The sequence below is a fragment of the Rattus norvegicus genome, chromosome 4 (assembly GCF_036323735.1).
Source record: "Rattus norvegicus strain BN/NHsdMcwi chromosome 4, GRCr8, whole genome shotgun sequence".
Classification (NCBI taxonomy): domain Eukaryota; kingdom Metazoa; phylum Chordata; class Mammalia; order Rodentia; family Muridae; genus Rattus; species Rattus norvegicus.
Window position 1 is genome coordinate 97,353,175 of NC_086022.1, and position 22,908 is coordinate 97,376,082.

Consider the following 22,908-nt stretch of genomic DNA (forward strand, 5'->3'; position numbering starts at 1 on the left):
TTTGTATGACTTCAAAGGTGTGAAAGTTTTGAAACTATTTTTAATTCTTGCTTTTAAACCACTGTAAGTGTAGCAAAGCATAGGGGGATGAGTAGGAGAGTAGTGTGGCAGAACCAGATAAAAAGAGATGTTATTTGAGCTTAAAATGCTCAGGGATCCGGCACATATTCTGTCACGAGAATTACCTTCAGGTAAACATATTTGAAAGCTGAGTTCATCATCCCTTTGAATCTGGTTTTCTTTTTGCCTCTTTCAGGTCTTTTCAGGACCTTCCCCTCCCTGCAAGATGTTAGACTCTGAACTCCTGCCTGAGTTATCTGATCTCCTTTCTCCCTCACACTTCCTTCTCTCCCAAGCAATCCTGTCCCTGGCCACTTGCTAACAACCAGCTTCTCTCTGCCCCTGACTTTTGCACTCTACTGTCATCAGGGGACTTCTCTGCAGTGAAGATCTGAATGGTTCCTTCCCAGATGACAGACAGTGGGTTCCTGAAGTCACCCCAGTCCTGTCCAGGTTGAGTCCAGCTATGGCTCTCCCAGCCCTGAAGACTTGAAATCACATTTAGCACTTTGTCTCAGTTTCACTGCCTGTAAAATGGAGGTGACAGTGCACCTACCCCACAGGTAACCTGTAGATTTAAAAGGAGTTACCAGTGAGATTCACACAGCAAAGCTTGGTATGCGCACCCTCCCTGAAAAGTATTAGCTAGCTGCCTCTGTGTGGCAGGCCCAGCTGGTCTAGCCTGCTGCTTTCAGGTCAGCCTCTCCCCAGGCTTCCAGCAGGCAACAAGATAAGTACAGAAATTGATACAATTAGCAGTCCCTGTAGCAGCTTCACTATCAGTGAGTTTGCTTATGGTCCTGTTTATAGGAATTCATTTTTATTGCATTTTACAAAAATGTTCTTCCTGAGTGAGGTAGAAATGAACAGGTCGGTTCCTACACTCTGTCTGCTGAAGTCTAGTGCTCACAGATACTAAGCACCTATCATAAAGTTTGAAGGCACAAGGAGGACAGTCCATTACGAGAAAGTTTTTCTTTTCACTTTTTTCTTTCTTTCTTTCTTTCTTTCTTTCTTTCTTTCTTTCTTTCTTTCTTTCTTTCTTTTTTTTCTTTTTTAGTATAGAATAGAGTTTATTCATGGCATGGGGAGGGGAACTGAGAGATAGTAGAGGCAGAGAAAGGGGAGGAGTAGAAGCCAGCTATGAGCACATGGAGAGGGAGGGGGAGGGGAATGGGGGGAGAAGGGGAAGGACCAAGAGGACAGAGCAGGAGCAAGAAGGCAAGAGAGCAAGAGCAAGAACATTTTTCTTAAACTAACCAGTGAGCTTCTGTCTATCTCTTTGACCCAGCCTAATTTTGTGTGTCGTTGACCTGTTAAGAAGATGTGTATGAGACAGCAGTGATGTATTTAGTCCTCCCTATCCTAAGGTCCATGAAGCAAGGAGTGTAAAGACAGTGTAGGGGAGGCTGAGCCTGTCTGAGAAGGGCTTGGAGGAGTCAGGATTGACTTCACGGGTAAGACAGAGGCAGTGTGATAGAAGATGGCAACAGTGCATGTCTTATGTCAAGCCAGTGGCTGAAGCCTAACTGTAATACTCCAGCTATGTGTGACTTCCTCCCAAAGTCTGAGACCTTTCATTTGTGACCCAAGGCTAGTAGCATCTGCCTCTCTCAAGATTGTCCTGAGGCATGTGTGTGAGTGTGTGTGTGTGTGTGTGTGTGTGTGTGTGTGTGTGTGTGTGTATGCATGCATGAGAGAGAGAGAGAAGAAAAGTTCCTGACTTCAGAGTTAATAAATGATTCATTGTGACTATACTGTCTTTAATCTGGGCACATTAATATTTTTTCTTGTCTGTTTACTGTGACAAGCTAGCCAACCATTATACTAATGATTATGTTGGACTGGGTAGTTTTGCCTGTATGTTTTGTCTTCTGGATATGTTGTGTCTCTTTAATCAGTGACATTTTTTCATTCATAGTGATAGACATGTTAGTATATACAAGTCTGTGTCTGAGATGTATTGAATTAAATAACTGATATTTTGATAGTTTTCAGAAACTTCAGGAAGAATCAGGTCAAAACATTAATTTCTACCTTACAAACAGGGAAGCTGAGGCACTTCTAGATAGCTTTTGATATTTGCCCAGAGTCATATAAGCTGGCAAGAGAAATGGCAAAGATAGGATTAGAACCCCGTGCCCCTTGTTTTCCTTTTCTTTCAAACTCAACCCCAAGAACTGGGAGCTTTGCAGGTGCTGGCCTCATGCTCAGCCCCTCTGTCACCTGGCTTTACTGGGCCTGGGATGGTTGAGTGAGCAAGAGCCTGGGCTAAGGGAGAGCCTTGGAGAACAGCCTCCCTACCAGCTCCCTCCCACTGCCCTGAAGGTGTTTATGAGTGTGGAGGTCCACCTGGAAACTGAGGGAGAGAGAGGCTGGGAGGAGAACCAGCTATAGCTGCCTAAGAAGAGTGGGGGAAGAGGGAAGAGGCAGGTCCCTGAGAGTAAATTAATTGTAACTAACTAGGGTCAAGGAGGAGGAGCTAGGTGGTGCTCAGGGGGTGGCAAGCCTTGTCGAGAAGTCCAAAGGGCAGTGGAGTCTGCCGCAGACTGCTCCTTGGTACACAAGCCTTCTACCCTCGGAGCATTCCCTTTTCCCTTCTGCTGGGAAGCGTGTGCTGTTCTTACTCACTCGGCTGTGTTGTAATCTTTATTGTGTAGGCAGGCGGAGGGGAGCGCTGAACACACAGGAAGGCTCTGACCTTAACCCTCCTCACTCGAAAAAGTTGAAGAGTTTTTGACATTTTGTTCCTTGAAGTATGCTGTTTTGTTAGAGGGGAAACAGTGCTCAGAGGGAGTAGGATCCAACAGCTTTCCTGAAGCAGAAGTTCCCAGGGTGTGGGCCACACGCTTGTCAGTGTGGCGGCATCAACTGGGAGTGACTGAAAAATCAGGACACCCAACCACACCCAGACCTGTGGAGTCAGCCCTTCTGGGTGTGTTCCAAAGGCAGTGCCCCTGTGGAGCTCAAGCAAGGTTCAGTGTAAGAACCTTGTAGGGTAGCCAGATGGAGTCTATGACAGGGCAGAATCAGTCCCCGACTGCTCAAGAGTCAGGAATTCCATTTGGTTTTCTCATCTACACATGAGGTCTAAGAGAAGCCTTTGAGCTCAGATCCGTGCAAACCCCTTCCTTGAAATTTGTTGGCCTTGTGTAATCCACCCATTAAAGGGGACAGGGTCAAACCAGAAGCTTCCACATTTAAATTGTTATTGCATCCTGTCGTATAAAAACAAAACAGAATGCCCTCAGAGGAACACTGTCTCTGTTCCCTTTTCCACACAGTAATACATACCACAGTTCTGCACAAGTGAGGCCCACAGGTTCAGAGTGCCATCCACTGAGGCTGTGAGGCATGTCGGGAAGTGTTTTTCCAGAGAAGACAGGGTATTAAGATTCTGGGACATTGAGGATTAACTCTGGACCACCTTGCTATAACATGGAGCCTAGGCGCAAATTGTTCTTTGAAGGCCATGTGGACCTCCAGTTTTTATGAGAAATTGTTTTCATACTTAACATGAATTTCATGTCCAGCATATTTAATTTATCTGTGATTTTTTAGGAAAGGCATGTGGCCTTTTCAAGTTCACATGAAATCTGCAATTCTAGGCTCAAGGCCAAACAGGTTTCGTTTCTTTTCTCTTTCTTCTTTATTTCTTTTTTCTTTTTTCTTTCTTTCTTTCTTTCTCTCTTTCTTTCTTCCTCTTTCTTTCTTTTTTTGAAACAATGGTTTGCTTGTCTTGAATTTCTGATCCATATGTGTTTCTATCTCTCTCTGGAGAGCAAGAATGTTCCAAAAGAACCTGAAAATAGGTATCCCTTAAGAAATTTATGCTCACAAACCTGTTAAATATTAAAAATGAAATCTCAAGGATACAACTTGTTTTTCAAATTTTTATGACGTTTCATTATTAGAAGCTGTGTTATTTATTTTATCTGTCCTCCCAATCTCCCTCTCTTCCTTCTTTGTTTTTATTCCTTTGTTTTTGCTTTGGGAGGTTTGGGGGGGTTGTTTTGTTTTGTTGTTGTTGTTTTGTTTTGGTTTTGGCGACTCTGTCTCTGTAGCCCAGGCTAGCCTGGAACTAACCGATTTTGTAGTCCAGGCTGGTATTAAACTCTTGATTTTCTTGACTTGGCCTTTCCAATCCAAGGATTCTAAGAATGAGACCCTATACCCATCCATGTGCCTACACTTGACCAGGTATTGCAACCTTCTGAAGAAAGTGTAAATAACGTTACAAAGAGAAAACTACAGCCCTGGCTTGTCCGAGGATACACACTCAGTTCATGGCCAGCAGCCTAGCTCGGGCTTTCTGTGATGGTGTTTGTTATTGTTGATGGTGATTGTTGGTTGCTTTTCTTTTTTTGTACCGTTGAAAGACTCTGTCTTCTACTTATCACAAGATTGTCCTCAGAAGTTGATAAGACACAAAAGTATTTTAAGCATTCTAAAGCCTGAGGCTCAGCAGACTCAGCGTCTACAATGTAAAGTCCAGGGAAAGAGATGGCAGGTCGAGCGTCCTGAGAGCCTAGCAGCCCGGCAGAAACAACTTCATGGACTGGAGTTGCCAGGACCCACTCAGTCTCTGTTCCCTGTAAGGGATCCTTGCTAAGAATCCAGCTGTGGTTGAAGTTTTGTTGAGGTTAGTGTGTCCTTAGTTGATTGCTACAGTGAAGTCAAAGGTTTGTTCTGTTTTGGATTTTGTTTGTTTTGGGTTTTTTCTTTGTTGTTATTGTTGTTGTTATTTTACCTGACAATAATGCCAAGGGGATTTAAGAGTAAATGTTAGGAAAGTGGTAGAAATTAAAAGATTGGTGTTCTCTAGAACTCAGCAGGAAAGATTCAAAGATGGCAGTCTGGAAGGGTGTTGGGACAAGCCTGGAAGCTGTTTGCAAAGCAAGCACAATTCTTTTTTTTTTTTTCTCTTTGTTTCATGTCCCTGAAATGTTCTGTAATGATTTTTAAAATATCTATAATCACTGTGAAAAAGGGCTTCGCAGTTTGGCACTGCAGAATCCTGATACATAGGATATAAACCTCATCCCTGCCACTTTCCGCTTGTGTGACCTTGAAGAAGTTACTCAACCTGTCCATGTCTAAGTGTCCTCTGCTGCAAAACAGAAATGACTTACTGTGAGGTGTGAGGTAATTACCAACATGTTTATGACTGCATTTGGCACTTCCTATTGCCATTTTAATTAACTAAAGCCTAATTAATATAATTGCTGGAGCCAGGAGAGAATAACGGGGTGGGAGGGTGAGGGGTGATGCTAAAATTGCCAGTCCAGCCTTCTGTGAATTCTCCCAGGATAAACAATTCCCTTTAGCGCAGTGATTTGAGGTTTTTGTTTTCACTGGCATGGAACATTGCTTTTGAATTTCCCCAGTAGAGTATAGTGAGATCGCCAAACCACTTTAACCCATGCTGGCTTAGAACTCACTGTGTTGGCCAGCTAACCTCAAAATCATGGCAGTCCTCCCAAGTCAGCTTCCCAAGTCTTGGGATCAGTGGTATAAGCCACTCTTTACCTCTTTTTTTTTTTTTTTTTTTTTTTTTTTTTATTAACTTGAGTATTTCTTATATACATTTCGAGTGTTATTCCCTTTCCCGGTTTCCGGGCAAACATCCCCCTCCCCCCTCCCCTTCCTTATGGGTGTCTCCCTCCCAACCCTCCCCCCATTGCCGCCCTCCCCCCATAGATTAGTTCACTGGGGGTTCAGTCTTAGCAGAACCCAGGGCTTCCCCTTCCATTGGTGCTCTTACTAGGATATTCATTGCTACCTATGGGGTCAGAGTCCAGGGTCAGTCCATGTATAGTCTTTAGGTAGTGGCTTAGTCCCTGGAAGCTCTGGTTGCTTGGCATTGTTGTACTTTTGGGGTCTCGAGCCCCTTCAAGCTCTTCCAGTTCTTTCTCTGATTCCTTCAATAGGGGACCTATTCTCAGTTCAGTGGTTTGCTGCTGGCATTCGCCTCTGTATTTGCTGTATTCTGGCTGTGTCTCTCAGGAGCGATCTACATCCGGCTCCTGTCGGTCTGCACTTCTTTGCTTCATCCATCTTGTCTAATTGGGTGGCTGTATATGTATGGGCCACATGTGGGGCAGGCTCTGAATGGGTGTTCCTTCAGTCTCTGTTTTAATCTTTGCCTCTCCCTTCCCTGCCAAGGGTATTCTTTTTCCTCATTTAAAGAAGGAGTGAAGCATTCACATTTTGATCATCCGTCTTGAGTTTCGTTTGTTCTAGAGATCTAGGGTAATTCAAGCATTTGGGCTAATAGCCACTTATCAATGAGTGCATACCATGTATGTCTTTCTGTGATTGGGTTAGCTCACTCAGGATGATATTTTCCAGTTCCAACCATTTGCCTACGAATTTCATAAAGTCATTGTTTTTGATAGCTGAGTAATATTCCATTGTGTAGATGTACCACATTTTCTGTATCCATTCCTCTGTTGAAGGGCATCTGGGTTCTTTCCATTTTCTGGCTATTATAAATAAGGCTGCGATGAACATAGTGGAGCACGTGTCTCTTTTATATGTTGAGGCATCTTTTGGGTATATGCCCAAGAGAGGTATAGCTGGATCCTCAGGCAGTTCAATGTCCAATTTTCTGAGGAACTTCCAGACTGATTTCCAGAATGGTTTTACCAGTCTGCAATCCCACCAACAATGGAGGAGTGTTCCTCTTTCTCCACAACCTCGCCAGCATCTTCTGTCACCTGAGTTTTTGATCTTAGCCAATCGCACTGGTGTGAGGTGAAATCTCAGGGTTGTTTTGATTTGCATTTCCCTTATGACTAAAGATGTTGAACATTTCTTTAGGTGTTTCTCAGCCATTCGGCATTCCTCAGCTGTGAATTCTTTGTTTAGCTCTGAACCCCATTTTTTAATAGGGTTATTTGTTTCCCTGCGGTCTAACTTCTTGAGTTCTTTGTATATTTTGGATATAAGGCCTCTATCTGTTGTAGGATTGGTAAAGATCTTTTCCCAATCTGTTGGTTGCCGTTTTGTCCTAACCACAGTGTCCTTTGCCTTACAGAAGCTTTGCAGTTTTATGAGATCCCATTTGTCGATTCTTGATCTTAGAGCATAAGCCATTGGTGTTTTGTTCAGGAAATTTTTTCCAGTGCCCATGTGTTCCAGATGCTTCCCTAGTTTTTCTTCTATTAGTTTGAGTGTGTCTGGTTTGATGTGGAGGTCCTTGATCCACTTGGACTTAAGCTTTGTACAGGGTGATAAGCATGGATCGATCTGCATTCTTCTACATGTTGCCCTCCAGTTGAACCAGCACCATTTGCTGAAAATGCTATCTTTTTTCCATTGGATGGTTTTGGCTCCTTTGTCAAAAATCAAGTGACCATAGGTGTGTGGGTTCATTTCTGGGTCTTCAATTCTATTCCATTGGTCTATCTGTCTGTCTCTGTACCAATACCATGCAGTTTTTATCACTATTGCTCTGTAATACTGCTTGAGTTCAGGGATAGTGATTCCCCCTGAAGTCCTTTTATTGTTGAGGATAGCTTTAGCTATCCTGGGTTTTTTGTTATTCCAGATGAATTTGCAAATTGTTCTGTCTAACTCTTTGAAGAATTGGATTGGTATTTTGATGGGGATTGCATTGAATCTGTAGATTGCTTTTGGTAAAATGGCCATTTTTACTATATTAATCCTGCCAATCCATGAGCATGGGAGATCTTTCCATCTTCTGAGGTCTTCTTCAATTTCTTTCCTCAGTGTCTTGAAGTTCTTATTGTACAGATCTTTTACTTGCTTGGTTAAAGTCACACCAAGGTACTTTATATTATTTGGGTCTATTATGAAGGGTGTCGTTTCCCTAATTTCTTTCTCGGCTTGTTTCTCTTTTGTATAGAGGAAGGCAACTGATTTATTTGAGTTAATTTTATACCCAGCCACTTTGCTGAAGTTGTTTATCAGCTTTAGTAGTTCTCTGGTGGAACTTTTGGGATCACTTAAATATACTATCATGTCATCTGCAAATAGTGATATTTTGACCTCTTCTTTTCCGATCTGTATCCCTTTGATCTCCTTTTGTTGTCTGATTGCTCTGGCTAGAACTTCAAGAACTATATTGAATAAGTAGGGAGAGAGTGGGCAGCCTTGTCTAGTCCCTGATTTTAGTGGGATTGCTTCAAGTTTCTCTCCATTTAGTTTAATGTTAGCAACTGGTTTGCTGTATATGGCTTTTACTATGTTTAGGTATGGGCCTTGAATTCCTATTCTTTCCAGGACTTTTATCATGAAGGGGTGTTGAATTTTGTCAAATGCTTTCTCAGCATCTAATGAAATGATCATGTGGTTCTGTTCTTTCAGTTTGTTTATATAATGGATCACGTTGATGGTTTTCCGTATATTAAACCATCCCTGCATGCCTGGGATGAAGCCTACTTGATCATGGTGGATGATTGTTTTGATGTGCTCTTGAAATCGGTTTGCCATAATTTTATTGAGTATTTTTGCGTCGATATTCATAAGGGAAATTGGTCTGAAGTTCTCTTTCTTTGTTGTGTCTTTGTGTGGTTTAGGTATAAGAGTAATTGTGGCTTCGTAGAAGGAATTCGGTAGGGCTCCATCTGTTTCAATTTTGTGGAATAGTTTGGATAATATTGGTATGAGGTCTTCTATGAAGGTTTGATAGAATTCTGCACTAAACCCGTCTGGACCTGGACTCTTTTTGGTTGGGAGACCTTTAATGACTGCTTCTATTTCCTTAGGAGTTATGGGGTTGTTTAACTGGTTTATCTGTTCCTGATTTAACTTCGATACCTGGTATCTGTCTAGGAAATTGTCCATTTCCTGAAGATTTTCAAATTTTGTTGAATATAGGTTTTTATAGTAAGATCTGATGATTTTTTGAATTTACTCTGAATCTGTAGTTATGTCTCCCTTTTCATTTCTGATTTTGTTAATTTGGACGCACTCTGTGTGTCCTCTCGTTAGTCTGGCTAAGGGTTTATCTATCTTGTTGATTTTCTCAAAGAACCAACTTTTGGTTCTGTTGATTCTTTCTATGGTCCTTTTTGTTTCTACTTGGTTCATTTCAGCTCTGAGTTTGATTATTTCCTGCCTTCTGCTCCTCCTGGGTGTATTTGCTTCTTTTTGTTCTAGAGCTTTTAGGTGTGCTGTCAAGCTGCTGACATATGCTCTTTCCTGTTTCTTTCTGCAGGCACTCAGCGCTATGAGTTTTCCTCTTAGCACAGCTTTCATTGTGTCCCATAAGTTTGAGTATGTTGTATCTTCATTTTCATTAAATTCTAAAAAGTTTTTAATTTCTTTCTTTATTTCTTCCTTGACCAGGTTATCATTGAGTAGAGCATTGTTCAATTTCCACGTATATGTGGGCATTCTTCCCTTATTTTTATTGAAGACCAGTTTTAGGCCATGGTGGTCCGATAGCACGCATGGGATTATTTCTATCTTTCTGTACCTGTTGAGGCCCGTTTTTTGACCAACTATATGGTCAATTTTGGAGAAAGTACCATGAGGAGCTGAGAAGAAGGTATATCCTTTTGCTTTAGGATAGAATGTTCTATAAATATCCGTTAAGTCCATTTGGCTCATGACTTCTCTTAGTCTGTCGACATCACTGTTTAATTTCTGTTTCCATGATCTGTCCATTGATGAGAGTGGGGTGTTGAAATCTCCCACTATTATTGTGTGAGGTGCAATGTGTGTTTTGAGCTTTAGTAAGGTTTCTTTTACATATGTAGGTGCCCTTGTATTTGGGGCATAGATATTTAGGATTGAGAGTTCATCTTGGTGGATTTTTCCTTTGATGAATATGAAGTGTCCTTCCTTATCTTTTTTGATGACTTGTAGTTGAAAATTGATTTTATTTGATATTAGAATGGCTACTCCAGCTTGCTTCTTCTGACCATTTGCTTGGAAAGTTGTTTTCCAGCCTTTCACTCTGAGGTAGTGTCTGTCTTTGTCTCTGAGGTGTGTTTCCTGTAGGCAGCAGAATGCAGGGTCCTCGTTGCGTATCCAGTTTGTTAATCTATGTCCTTTTATTGGGGAGTTGAGGCCATTGATATTGAGAGATATTAAGGAATAGTGATTATTGCTTCCTGTTATATTCATATTTGGATTTGAGGTTATGTTTGTGTGCTTTCATTCTCTTTGTTTTGTTGCCAAGACGATTAGTTTCTTGCTTCTTCTAGGGTATAGCTTGCCTCTTATGTTGGGCTTTACCATTTATTATCCTTTGTAGTGCTGGATTTGTAGAAAGATATTGTGTAAATTTGGTTTTGTCATGGAATATCTTGGTTTCTCCATCAATGTTAATTGAGAGTTTTGCTGGATACAGTAACCTGGGCTGGCATTTGTGTTCTCTTAGGGTCTGTATGACATCTGTCCAGGATCTTCTGGCCTTCATAGTTTCTGGCGAGAAGTCTGGTGTGATTCTGATAGGTCTCCCTTTATATGTTACTTGACCTTTTTCCCTTACTGCTTTTAATATTCTTTCTTTATTTTGTGCGTTTGGTGTTTTGACAATTATGTGACGGGAGGTGTTTCTTTTCTGGTCCAATCTATTTGGAGTTCTGTAGGCTTCTTGTATGTCTATGGGTATCTCTTTTTTTAGGTTAGGGAAGTTTTCTTCTATGATTTTGTTGAAGATATTTACTGGTCCTTTGAGCTGGGAGTCTTCACTCTCTTCTATGCCTATTATCCTTAGGTTTGATCTTCTCATTGAGTCCTGGATTTCTTGTATGTTTTGGACCAGTAGCTTTTTCCGCTTTACATTATCTTTGACAGTTGAGTCAATGATTTCTATGGAATCTTCTGCTCCTGAGATTCTCTCTTCCATCTCTTGTATTCTGTTGGTGAAGCTTGTATCTACAGCTCCTTGTCTCTTCTTTTGGTTTTCTATATCCAGGGTTGTTTCCATGTGTTCTTTCTTGATTGCTTCTATTTCCATTTTTAATTCCTTCAACTGTTTGTGTTTTCCTGGAATTCTTTCAGGGATTTTTGCGATTCCTCTCTGTAGGCTTCTACTGGTTTATTAATGTTTTCCTGTGTTTCCCTAAGTGTGTTCATGTCTTTCTTGAAGTCCTCCAGCATCATGATCAAATATGATTTTGAAACTAGATCTTGCTTTTCTGGTGTGTTTGGATATTCCATGTTTGTTTTGGTGGGAGAATTGGGCTCCGATGATGGCATGTAGTCTTGGTTTCTGTTGCTTGGGTTCCTGCGCTTGCCTCTTGCCATCAGATTATCTCTAGTGTTACTTTGTTCTGCTATTTCTGACAGTGGCTAGACTGTCCTATAAGCCTGTGTGTCAGGAGTGCTGTAGACCTGTTTTCCTCTCTTTCAGTCAGTTCTGGGAACAGAGTGTTCTGCTTTCGGGCGTGTAGTTTTTCCTCTCTACAGGTCTTCAGCTGTTCCTGTGGGCCTGTGTCTTGAGTTCACCCGGCAGCTTTCTTGCAGCAGAAAAGTTGGTCTTACCTGTGGTCCCGAGGCTCAAGTTCGCTCGTGGGGTGCTGCCCACGGGCTCTCTGCGGCGGCAGCAACCAGGAATACCTGTGCCGCCCCTTCCGGGAGCTTCAGTGCACCAGGGTTCCAGATGGCCTTTGGTGTTTTCCTCTGGCGTCCGAGATGTATGTACAGAGAGCAGTCTCTTCTGGTTTCCCAGGCTTGTCTGCCTCTCTGAAGGTTTAGCTCTCCCTCCCACGGGATTTGGGTGCAGAGAACTGTTTATCCGGTCTGTTTCCTTCAGGTTCCGGCGGTGTCTCAGGCAGGGGTCCTGCCGCTCCTGGGCCCTCCCCCCCGTGAGCCCAGAGGCCTTATACAGTTTCCTCTTGGGCCAGGGATGTGGGCAGGGGTGAGCAGTGTTGGTGGTCTCTTCCGCTCTGCAGCCTCAGGAGTGCCCACCTGACCAGGCGGTTGGGTCTCTCTCTCACCAGGTCTGGGAGCAGAGAGCTGCTGAGGGCCGGGATCCGCCCACTCTTTACCTCTTAAGACACATTCTTTGTCTTACTTACTGTTTTATTGCTGTGAGGAGACATTATGACCAAGGTAACTTACAGAAGAAAGTACTTAATTGAGAGCTTTCTTTCAGTTTCAGAGGGTAGATCCATGACCATCAGTGTGGGAAGGAGACAGCATGTTGCAGGAGCAGTAGCCAAGGGTTTTGCATCCTGATCTACAGACAGCAGGCAGAAGGGAGCAGGCAACTTTAGCATCCTCCCTTCCTCAATTATCTCTCCTGGCTCCTGAAATTACATGGGTTTTGTAATCCTAATGACCTGTCTATGCCTTGGTTTCCTTTTATCAGTTGAAGTTAACACCTGAGATGTGGGACTTCTAAACCTCAAAGGCCACCCTAAATGATACATCTTCTCTAATGAAGACCATGCTCCTAATCCTTCCCCAACAGTTCCATTAACTGGGGAGCAAGCATTCAAACATAAGAGCCTCTGGGGACCATTCTCAGACAAACCACCATACTCATGTTAATCTTCCTAGAGGTGGTAGGTAAAACCTCTACATAAGATGTTTTTCATGGGTGGAGATAGGAGGAAAGCAGTCAGAGCTCTATGCTAGAAAGAAATGACTTGCAGTGTCTGTTGAAAAGGGCCTTCTATGCTTAGGCATTAATTCATACTTATATCTTATAACCATGTCATTTCTGTTCTCTAGCAGAAAGAAATGACTCATGCTGGAAAAACAAGAATTCCATTCCTAAATTGCAAACTTTTCCTTCTGTAGGTTCATATGGGAAGGACATTGGGGTGAGCATCTTCTCTATTTGCAGCTGGCTTTTCTGGTGAGTAGAGAATCTTTTTATGACTGATTCATGTGTTAACCTTGACATACTTAGAGCATGCTGTTCGACTTGGATTTAGTGACTCATCCTCCAGGAAGTACTAAATACTTAACGATGTTTTTCCCTTGGTCTGACTTGATAAAGGGTCAACATGGGCAGAAGGATAGGTAGATTCAACAGTCTCCTATTTGGAGTTGTGAGCAGAATTCTAGGATGATACTTCAGAAAGACCTTTTTACGAAGAAGAGTGAACAGAGGCTCAGTTTTGTCCAAGTTCATAGACTTGCTTGGAAGCAGCTCCAGGACTCCCAGTCTAGCTGCAGGTGCCAGCAACTACAGCCTCGACTTACATGGTGCAGACTGCAGCATCTATATAGAAGGGCACCCTGCAACAGTGAGCTGTCTGTTCTGCCTAGTGTGGGAGCCACCAGTCATACATGGCTCTTGAGCACTGAAAATGTACCCAGTGTTACTAAGACTTTGGCTGTGTTGCTTGCCTTCCCACAATTTAAATTTTAAATGTATGTAATTATATGTCTGTTATCAAGACATAATGAGTTCTAGCCTCATGCTCCTCACTGTGGTCTAGTGAGAGGCTGAACCCTCTCCCTTTTAAAGGGTAACTCCCAGTGAGGCTGGACTAAGGCTCTCCGAGGCCCCCATGTTGGGTGCTTTTTGACTAGTCCTGCTTTCTACTTATCATAATGACATGTCTGTGCCTCTGTTTCCTCATTTGTCAGCTGAGATTAATACCTACCCTGTCCCTCCCAGAGATGTTGGGAGAAACTTGAACTTAAAAAATCATGAGAGACCCAACAAGCAGTTGAAAGAGTCAGATGCAGATATATGCACCCAACCAGTGGACAGAAGCTGCTGACACCTGTAGTTGAATTAGGGAAAAGCTGGAGGAAGCTGAGGAGGAGGGCGACCCTGTAGGAGGACCAGCAGTCTCAACTAACCTGGACACCCGAGATCTCTCAGACACTGGATCCCCAACCAGGCAGCATACACCAGCTAAGATGAGGCTTCCAACACATATACAGCAGAGGACTCCCCGGTCTGGGTTCAGTCAGAGAAGATGCACCTAATCCTCAAGAGACTGGAGGCCCTAGACTAACAAATAAGAAATAAAAAATAAATTAAAAAAAAATAAAAAAGTCATGGGAGGAGCTTCCTTTATAGCTCTTTTATTTTCTTTTCAGAAATATTCTGTTGTGTCTGGAAGCATTTTGGTTGGGTACTAGATAGGTTTTCTTTCCTCTTAAGACAGTGTAGTGGGATGTACTCGATTGTTTCCAGATGGTTGTCATTGTGGGACCAGAGACTCAAAGCTCTTAGCTCTTGTGAAACATGAGCTGGGAAGACAGTAAGTTCAGACTAACACTGAAGTAGGTAGGTATTCTCTAACCTGTCACCCCAGTGAGCTGTTTTGTCTAAGAAACCAAAGCAGATGCTCTTCTTCTGAGGACTTTCTTAGGGTTTCTAGTGCTCTGACAAAACAAAAGCAGCTTGAGGAAGTAAGGGTTTGTTTCAGATTATAGCTTTTATAGCCTGTCAACTAGGGAAGTTGGGGCAGGAACTCAAGATAGGAACCCAGAGACAGGAACAAATACAGAGGCCATGGAGGAATGCTACTTACTGATGCCATGGAGGAATGCTACTTACTGATGCCATGGAGGAATGCTACTTACTGATGCCATGGAGGAATGCTACTTACTGATGTGCTCCTCATATGACTTGTTCAGCCTGCTCTCTTATATCATCTAAAACTACAGTGGGCTATAACCTCCCATATTAATTATTAATCAAGAAAATGCCCCCACAGGGCTTGCTGACAGGCTGGTCTGGTGGGGGCATCTTCTCAATTAAGGTTCCCTCTTCCCCTTTTCTTTCTTTGGCTTTCTGATCTTTAGCCTTGCTAAATCTCAATTTCAATGTCTGGTGCCTTGTTTTCTTCAGTAAGTAAAACTCTGGTGTCAATGTCGATATGGCCACAGTAGTTCTCAGACTTTTATTCTAAGACAGGAACTTTAGCTGGTAGGGCACAGCATCAATCAGTAGACTCCACTTGCTTCAGGAATGTGCCATTCAGTTTTGACAAGACGGCTTCCTCTGCAGCAGCAAGCTGGGATCAGGGAGGTAGCTACATTAGTACATTTGCAATGTTTGCTCTAAGCAGAAGGTACTATAATTGAAACAGCATCTGTGGGAACCTTGGACTGTTGCTCAGTGTGAAGTGGTATAGCTATGGATGCTCCTGGATACACCAGGAATATTACTTTATTACACCAGATACCACTTGATATCATGGTTTATGGGTTTGGAGAGCTTTTTTAATTTTTTAAATGGCACCATCAAAAGTTGTAATGTGTGTCACAGTGACAAAGACATTAGCATTCAGTCTTTGTGTTCCATTTCTATAGGTTTTGAAAAATCTGTAACCTCTATTCACTACTCTAGTTTTCTACATGACAGTTACATAGCTTTGGAAGCACTCCGTTCTCTGTTTCATCCTCCCTCAGCTCCTACCACAACAACCACTAGTGTTTTCACTGTCATAGTAGTTAAACTTTTCCAGAATGTTCACTAGTTGAGATTGCTATAATGTATAACCTTCCAAAATGGTTTATTTTCTTTAGTAATATGCACTGAATATTTATCACCTCCTGAAGGTTTGGCAATTATAGACAAACTTTACAGACATCCATGTGCACATTTTTGTCTAAACAGAAGTTCTCTGTTCATTTGGGTAAATGCCAGAGGACACACTTACTGAATTGAGTGGTAGGGCTTTTTTTACTTTTGTGAGAAGTTACAAAGTGTTTCCAAAGTGTGTGGGACACTTTGCACATCCGTCATTAGCTCCCGTGGCCCTGCATCGATCGTCATTGGCATTTGTTAGTGGTGTTGTAAATTTGGACCATTCTAGTAGGTATGCAGTATATCAGACTGGTTGTTTTCTTATTGTTGAACGTATTCAAGTGCTTGAGGACCAAATCCAGGGCATTGGACCCACCAAGTTACTTACTGCTTACTTTTTTTAAAGATTATAGCTTACTGCTGATTTTTAAGGATTTTCCCCCTCTTTTTGATTAATAGGTCTTTATCAGAAGTTTTTTTTTTTCTTTTTTTGCAAATATTTTCATTCTGCCTGTGGTTTCTCTTTCCGTTTCCATGGCATGGTCTTTAGCAGGGCAGAAGATTTTTGTTTTGCCTTTTCATTTTAATGAAGGGAAGGAAGCTTGTCGGTGCTCTTTGACTGGATCACTTTTCAGTTATTTCTGAGAAGCCATGATGCACCCATCCCACCCCCCAATCCGGTGGTCACTTATTTTCCTGTTGCTGTGGTGAAGAGGTTGCGATGGCAGGAACTCTAAGCCGCTGATCACATCAGTTCCAGAATTTGGAAGAGAGAGCAGTGAGTGTATGTGGAGAACACAAACAGTCCAGATCCCACCCCAGGAGGTGGTGCCATCTGCAGGGAGCAGGTCTTCCTACTTCAATGAACTCAATCAGGACAGCCAAGATAATTCCCCATAGATATGCCCAGAGCTCCTTCTCCCTGGCAATCTCAGATTCTGTCAAGTTCTCAATTGGTATTAACCATTATGATACCCAAGTATTCCCACATTCTCCTAGGGTAGCTTCCGGTTTTTAGTTTTTAGTTTTACCATTTGTCATCAGTCTTGAATTCTTGTGAAGGTTCTCTGGCTTGGTTTTTAATGATTTTGTTGGGAAGATTCTCCATGCCATAGCCTTTGTTTACTTTCTTGTCAAAGATTAGCATTCAGTACTTAGGAGAATCTGTTCCTGACTCTCTTTCATGTTCAAACTACACTTTTGGCAGGAGCATGCTAACTTGATTACTATAGCATTCTGAGTCTTGCAGTCAGACTCAGTCCTCCAAAGTGGTTCTTTAATAGTGATTCGACTATTCCAGGTCTTTTGCTTCTCTGTGAACACCTCAGAGTGAGTTTATTAATTTATAAAGTGATTCCATAGATTTGGGAATGATAAGGATCAAGTTGTGAAGAATTGCAGCCATAAGATCACTACTGTTTTCTGTCTATATACATGGACTGTTTGTTTATTCAGTTGTTTGGTTCATTTCATCAGAATTTTGTAGTTTTTCTTACATAATGTTTATAGCTCAACATTTCATTTTGTGAGGTGCTAATACAAGTTTTAATTTGAAATCCAACATGATCATTGCAAATATGTATATATGTGTGTATATGTATATGTTGCATGCAACATATATAAAGTTGGTTTGTATCTAGCAACCTTCCTTAGATCACATACTAGACTGGAGACAAGTTTTGTTTTTTTTTTTTCAGATATATAGATGATCATGACACCTGTGAACAAAGCTTTATTTTTTCCCCATTTATGTTTTACATTTGTGTGTGTATGCATGCATGTGCACATGTGTACACATACACACAGGCTTACATTTGAAGGTCAGAAGACAGTTCTGGGGTGTCAGTTCGTTCTCTCCACCATCTTGTTTCTGGAGATAGAACTTAGCCTGTCAGCCTTGGTGGTAAGCATCTCTACGTCTCATAGGTTCCTGTTTTATTTTGTGTTTGTCTTTCTGGTTGTGTTAACCCTTTAAACACAGTGCTGAAAGCAGTGGCACTTTGCCATCAGATGAATGGATTTTGAAAATGTGGTTTATATAAAGGGTAGAATTTGATTTTGCTCTGAAGAACTGAAAGAAACCAGATTCAGAAAGACAGATTCTGCACGTGTTCTCATATGCACAATCTAGATTTAAGCTTATATATAAATATATATACACATACCTATGTAGGATGTGAAAATAGGGGACTATTAAGGAAAAACAGTACATGTAAAGGAAAGAGAAGAAACAAGAAAGAAAAATAAAGAGGAAAGAAAAAGAGGGGATCCGCTAGAGAGACAGCCCCCAAGTGAGTTAAGAGCTCTCTTACAGAACCTGAGCTTGGTTCCCAGCACCAACTGCCTGTAATTCTAGCTCCAGGCAATCTAACACCCCCTTCTGGACTACACACACACACACACACACACACACACACACACACACACACACACACACTCTAACCCTCCCCCCCCAAACCAAAACTGAGATCTTTCATAAGAAAAGCCACGGGGAAAGGATTCGCTGACCTTTTATGATTTTAGGAACACTTTGTGTTTAAAACATTGTGTTCACTACCATTAAACATCCTGTTAACTGCAGTTTTTAGGTATTCTTGTTTTTATTTTTGGAGAATTTTAGTGGGCAGGTAGTTTGTTTTTGTCTTTTTAGATAGAGTTTCACAGTCCTTGCCCAGTTTGTCTTGGCGCTCTCATAGCCTAGGGTTGCCTTGAAGTGTGTGGCCTTTCTACTAGAGTTCCCCAACTGCTGGAATTACGGCATTCACTCCACCCAGCTGGTTGTGGGATTTTTATACCCATCCTATGTCAATCAGAGGATGCTTATTTCCAGTTGACAGAGTTTTTAGAAATGTTGGGTTTTTCTAAGCGCCTTTACTGCTGAAAACCAAACATGTTATCATGGTTTATCTGTCAGAAGCCTATTTTATATTACATAATTATATCACAAGAATATGTTCTGACACAAGCATAAGCCTTTTTGTGACTAATACTGTTGTTATCTTGACAACTTTGTATTCTAATTTTATAACATTATTTGTAACAAATCTGTTCTCTATTATAATCATTGAATTAGTGTTGATTGGCTACTGCATATTCTTCCCATTAACAAAACCAGAGATCTCAACACTGAACATCAGATATTTGTATATTTCATATGGGCAAAGTACAGAAGCTGTGCAGGCATGTTTCTGCAGAAGCCAGTCCCCTAATCTTTTTATTTTCTTAATTGACGTAAAAAGTTCAGAAAAGCCTGCATTGTAAGTTATAGGGTGACCTGCAATTCTTTAGCAAACCCCAGAGTGTCCTGGTCTGACTCAGAAAACTCCATAACCAAAATGTTAGCCCAGTGTCAAGCTCTCCTCTCCAGGTTTTGCCTTAAGAGAGGCCGTGATGTGTTCCTTTGATGATGAATTTTGTTCTACTTCGGTTACTAGAGAGGAAGGGTGGAGGAAGGAAGTGGAGGGGAGAGGAGCTGATGTTGTTCTGCTGGAGGAAGCAAAGGCAGAGCAGGACAGATGGACATCTAACTAAAGTTAGGGTCTTTAGAGTTTATGTTTGATTTTGAAAGTCTCTACATTCTCTTGCTAATTGCCTATTCCTCTGCATCTTTCTTCAATTTCTCTCATTATTCATTTCTTGTAAGTTAGCAGTTTTACCATTTTTGCTTATAATTAATGTGTTTAAACTCCAATTAAAACAGAGAGCTGTACATCATATTTTACTCTGTTGCTTAAGACTTCTAGGTTGATATGCAAAAAATACCAATTTAGGAATACCACACGGTTCCCATTGAGAGAATCCTAGAGAATCCAAGTTGTCTTTAGTTATAGTTTTCCATATTTCCAGACACTCGGAAAGTTAAGATACTATTCTTACCAAATGCAAAACCAGCATTTGTAATACTAAATGTCAGGGCCCTCATCCTCTGGATATTTCTTCTTCCTCATATTTCTATTTCCCATTTTTTTTCCTAAAAAATCATAGATTTGGTGTTGCTCTATCTTAGCCAAAGAGTGTATGTTTTGAGGCTGGTGCATTTGTTGCATATGGGAATTTCCTAGGTTTGTAGTCCAAGGTCATTTTTTCACATCATGTTGGGCTGTGCTACATGCTTCTAGGGATGTCAGGTGGGGTGGGTGGTGGGCTCACTGTTTTGCGGTTGTGGATTCAATGTGACTGGTCGCTTCCAATGCTCCTGCACCTGCACTCCTGTCATGGTACACTACAGCCTTGAACTATGGGCCGAGATAATCCCCTTCTCCCTTAACCTGCTTTTGTCAGGGCTTTGTTACATAGCATCAGGAACATAAACTAAGTGTGTGAGGGGTGTTTACAGCAAAGTGAGGGACCTTGTAGGTTTCAGGGACTATCTGATGATATCATTAGGTAGAGGCTAGTGGTCTGCTAAGAAAACTTTTCATAATCACGAGGTTTTGACACATGGGTAGACTATGAATGGGTTTCTGGGAGATTGAAAATAGGACAAGATGGTTTCAGTCTGGTCTGTAACATGTAACTCTCCAAAGTCAAGAAGTTCAGTCAGTTGGCCTTGTAGAATTCTGGCCATACTCGTGCCTTTTGTTTTTCTCTCTGGAAACTTGCTTATGACTTCATAAAGTTGTTGTAAGGATAAAGTAAACGATGGCTATAAAGCACTTCCCTCAGGCTGACGTGCGTGAGTGCAGTGCCACAGGGGACTTGCACACAGAGGCTGCTGCTTTAGCGGCGTGCTCCATCCAGTTCCTTCCAGATGCTCTCCCACCTTCCCTGACATCACCTTCCCTAGATCAGTACTTTAACCTATTTTCATTATTACATGAGGAGAAAATTTAAAGAAATTTGAGTTCAATGACTTACATGGAAATGCCTCTCCTAAAGATGAATTTCATACTAAAAGAATAAGTTGTAATCGAGTTGGGCTGTGCTCAGGAAGGCAGTAGACCACAGTGATGCCTATGACTCCTTGTGTCTTGTCCTGCCAAGAATCAGTTCACTCCATAATACTTCCCATATCTCTAAGGCTTGTTCATGCTATCCACTTTGTCCTTCTGAAGCTCATCTCATACTGCCTCATAATCCTTCAGTTTCTCTGCCAGGACAAGGCTGCTTCCTGCCTAGTAGGCCTCTGGAGGCTCTTCCTTCCATCTGCCTCCAGGGCTCACTCACCCATTCAGAACTGGCTGGTTGAGCGTCTGATATATAGAGAGCTTTAAAACAGGGCCACACCTAAGGACACACACAAGGGAGCAGTGGGAGAGGGGTTAACACTACCTAGACTGGAGCAGAGGATGTGACTGGGTGTGGAGGCCACCTAGGGCAGAGCTGTCCTATAGGCTGTGAGGGACCTAGACCTTCAAAGGTACAATGTAGCACTGCTCATTTCACTTTGATTAGGTTTCGTGTATGTGAGTTCAGGTCCTTATGTCTATGTGGCAAACACTGCACCCACTGACTGGCCATCTACTCAGCCCATTTTGCCGTGCTTAGAATATGATCTTAATATGCCGCTTTTGAAGAAACATTGGTTCCAGAGAAGAGGTGCAAGAGCATAATGCGCCCAAGTCCAGTGCCAAAAGCATTGTAGAGTCAGTGCTTTTCACATTTGGTAGAGAGTGGTGTGGCTGGCTAGAAAACAGGGTGGGACTAAGCATGCCTGACTAGCGAGAGTGTGGAAACTAAGTGGTTTTACAGGGATGTCTTGAGCAGCTTGCCTCTCATTTCTCCATCGGGCTTCATTATCAGTGTCCTGTGTCCCACACATGGGTCTACCTTGTATTCTGTGTCCTTCTGTGACTTAGCCATCTTTTCCACTGTGGACTTGTGCATGCTTTTCAACTGTAGCACTAGTTCCTTGGTATGTTGGACTGGATGCCCCGTGGGCACCTTCATATTGGCTCACTTTTCTGATCACCTAGACTTGGACTCTTGGAATGGCACGAAGCCTCTTATTCTGTGAGGAAAGCATGGCAGGGTGGGCAGAACTGCTCCGACACTGTCTGTATTCACTCCAGTAATGCAAATATTCCTCCTCCCTCTCTGTGCTTTCTTTCTTTCCCACACCTGTTTTCCTGTTTTTCCCCTCCTTTTTCCTCTCTTTCCTTTTTTAAAAACAATATTTATTAAGCCAAGAACTATACTCCTTTCCTCACATGGGTTATTTCATTAAATACTCACAAAAATCTGTGAGATAATAGCATCAGCATCACTCCAAACTCTGTATTGCAGGGAACTAAGGACCAAATGGATATGCAGTTCATAAACTACATAAACTCACATAGTTTAGCACTAGCGTCAAGGTTTTGTCCATCACCCTGCCTCATGAGCAACTTAGGCACTCGGCTGGGATATGCATTGATCTCTTCCCCTTCTCCCTTCTCTGTAGTCTCAGAGCTGACTTGTTTTAATCTTCCCACAGCACATATATGACCCTGTCACTTCAGAGTCCTGTATTAACATTCCCCACTCCTGGCTGTGTTTTCTGCCATTCCCCAAATTAGCATCCACCCCACCATGTCCTAGCCATGTTTTTGGTTTTTTTTTTTTTTTTTTTTTTTTTTGCCATTTTGAAGACAGTGATTTATAGAAAACAACATGGCTTTGAAAGCCTGGGTTCTGCCCTAGAATTTCTTCTTGTCTTTGTTACCATAAAAGGTAGTTCATTTCTCTGAGTTGTTCATCTGTTCATTAGTGGGTATTTACTGCATGTTTTCTCCTGCTGGTCCTGCATGAGCAGTGTGAACATTCAGAGCTCCCAGACTGGCCATTTTTCACCTTTGAATTCTTGTTGGACTGCATTGGGTGGCCTGTGTGGACTACACTTTACCTGGTGCAGGGTGCTCGTTCCTTGTGTGCGGGGTCATGTGTCACAGCCCAAGTATGGATGCTAGAAGTTCTCTGTGGATTCACTTCTCACCTCCTACCTTTATGTGGGTTCTAGAGATCAAATTGAGTTGACAAGCTTGTGCTATTGTGCGACAGAGCCACCTTACAAGCTCCATCTTGTCCTCTGGATGGCTGAACTAAAAAGCGCTGTATTCATTGCAGCTCTCTGGACACTTCTCATTAAACAGAATTATGTCATTTATGTGGGAATTCAGCCATTTTTGCTAAGTCCTTTAAAAAGCAGGTGTTTTGCCAAGTGTAGTCCATAAACCCTGACTTGTCTCAGATCCTTTCAGGGAGCAACAAGGTGAGATGTGTTTCTATAATAATATTAAGATATTTCTTGGTGTTTTCACTTTGTTGACATTTGGAATATGCTGCAAAAGACATGAAATAAACTTCTATTGCTTAATTATTAGTCAAGGCAGTAGTCACATGCCTTACAACTTTATGTTCAGAGTGAGGAAAAAAATGTTACTTAAGGGTGTCCTTTGATGCAATGGAAGTTATTTAACTAAGCCTCATTTCAAAACATTTCTTTT

General features: G+C 42.0%; 1 protein-coding gene across 5 annotated transcripts in view; it reads left to right on the forward strand.

The window, feature by feature from the left end:
- Gng12 (G protein subunit gamma 12) overlaps positions 1-22,908 on the forward strand; it is a 123,593-nt gene that overhangs the window by 12,345 nt on the left and 88,340 nt on the right. For 3 of the 5 annotated variants that reach the window (XM_039106904.2, XM_063285387.1, NM_053661.1), the window contains one exon: positions 12,787-12,844. The exons of the other annotated variants lie outside the window; for them this stretch is intronic. The gene's annotated coding sequence lies outside the window, so the exon portion shown is untranslated. Of the gene's footprint in view, positions 1-12,786; positions 12,845-22,908 lie in introns of those variants that run through there. 5 annotated transcript variants of the gene reach the window in all.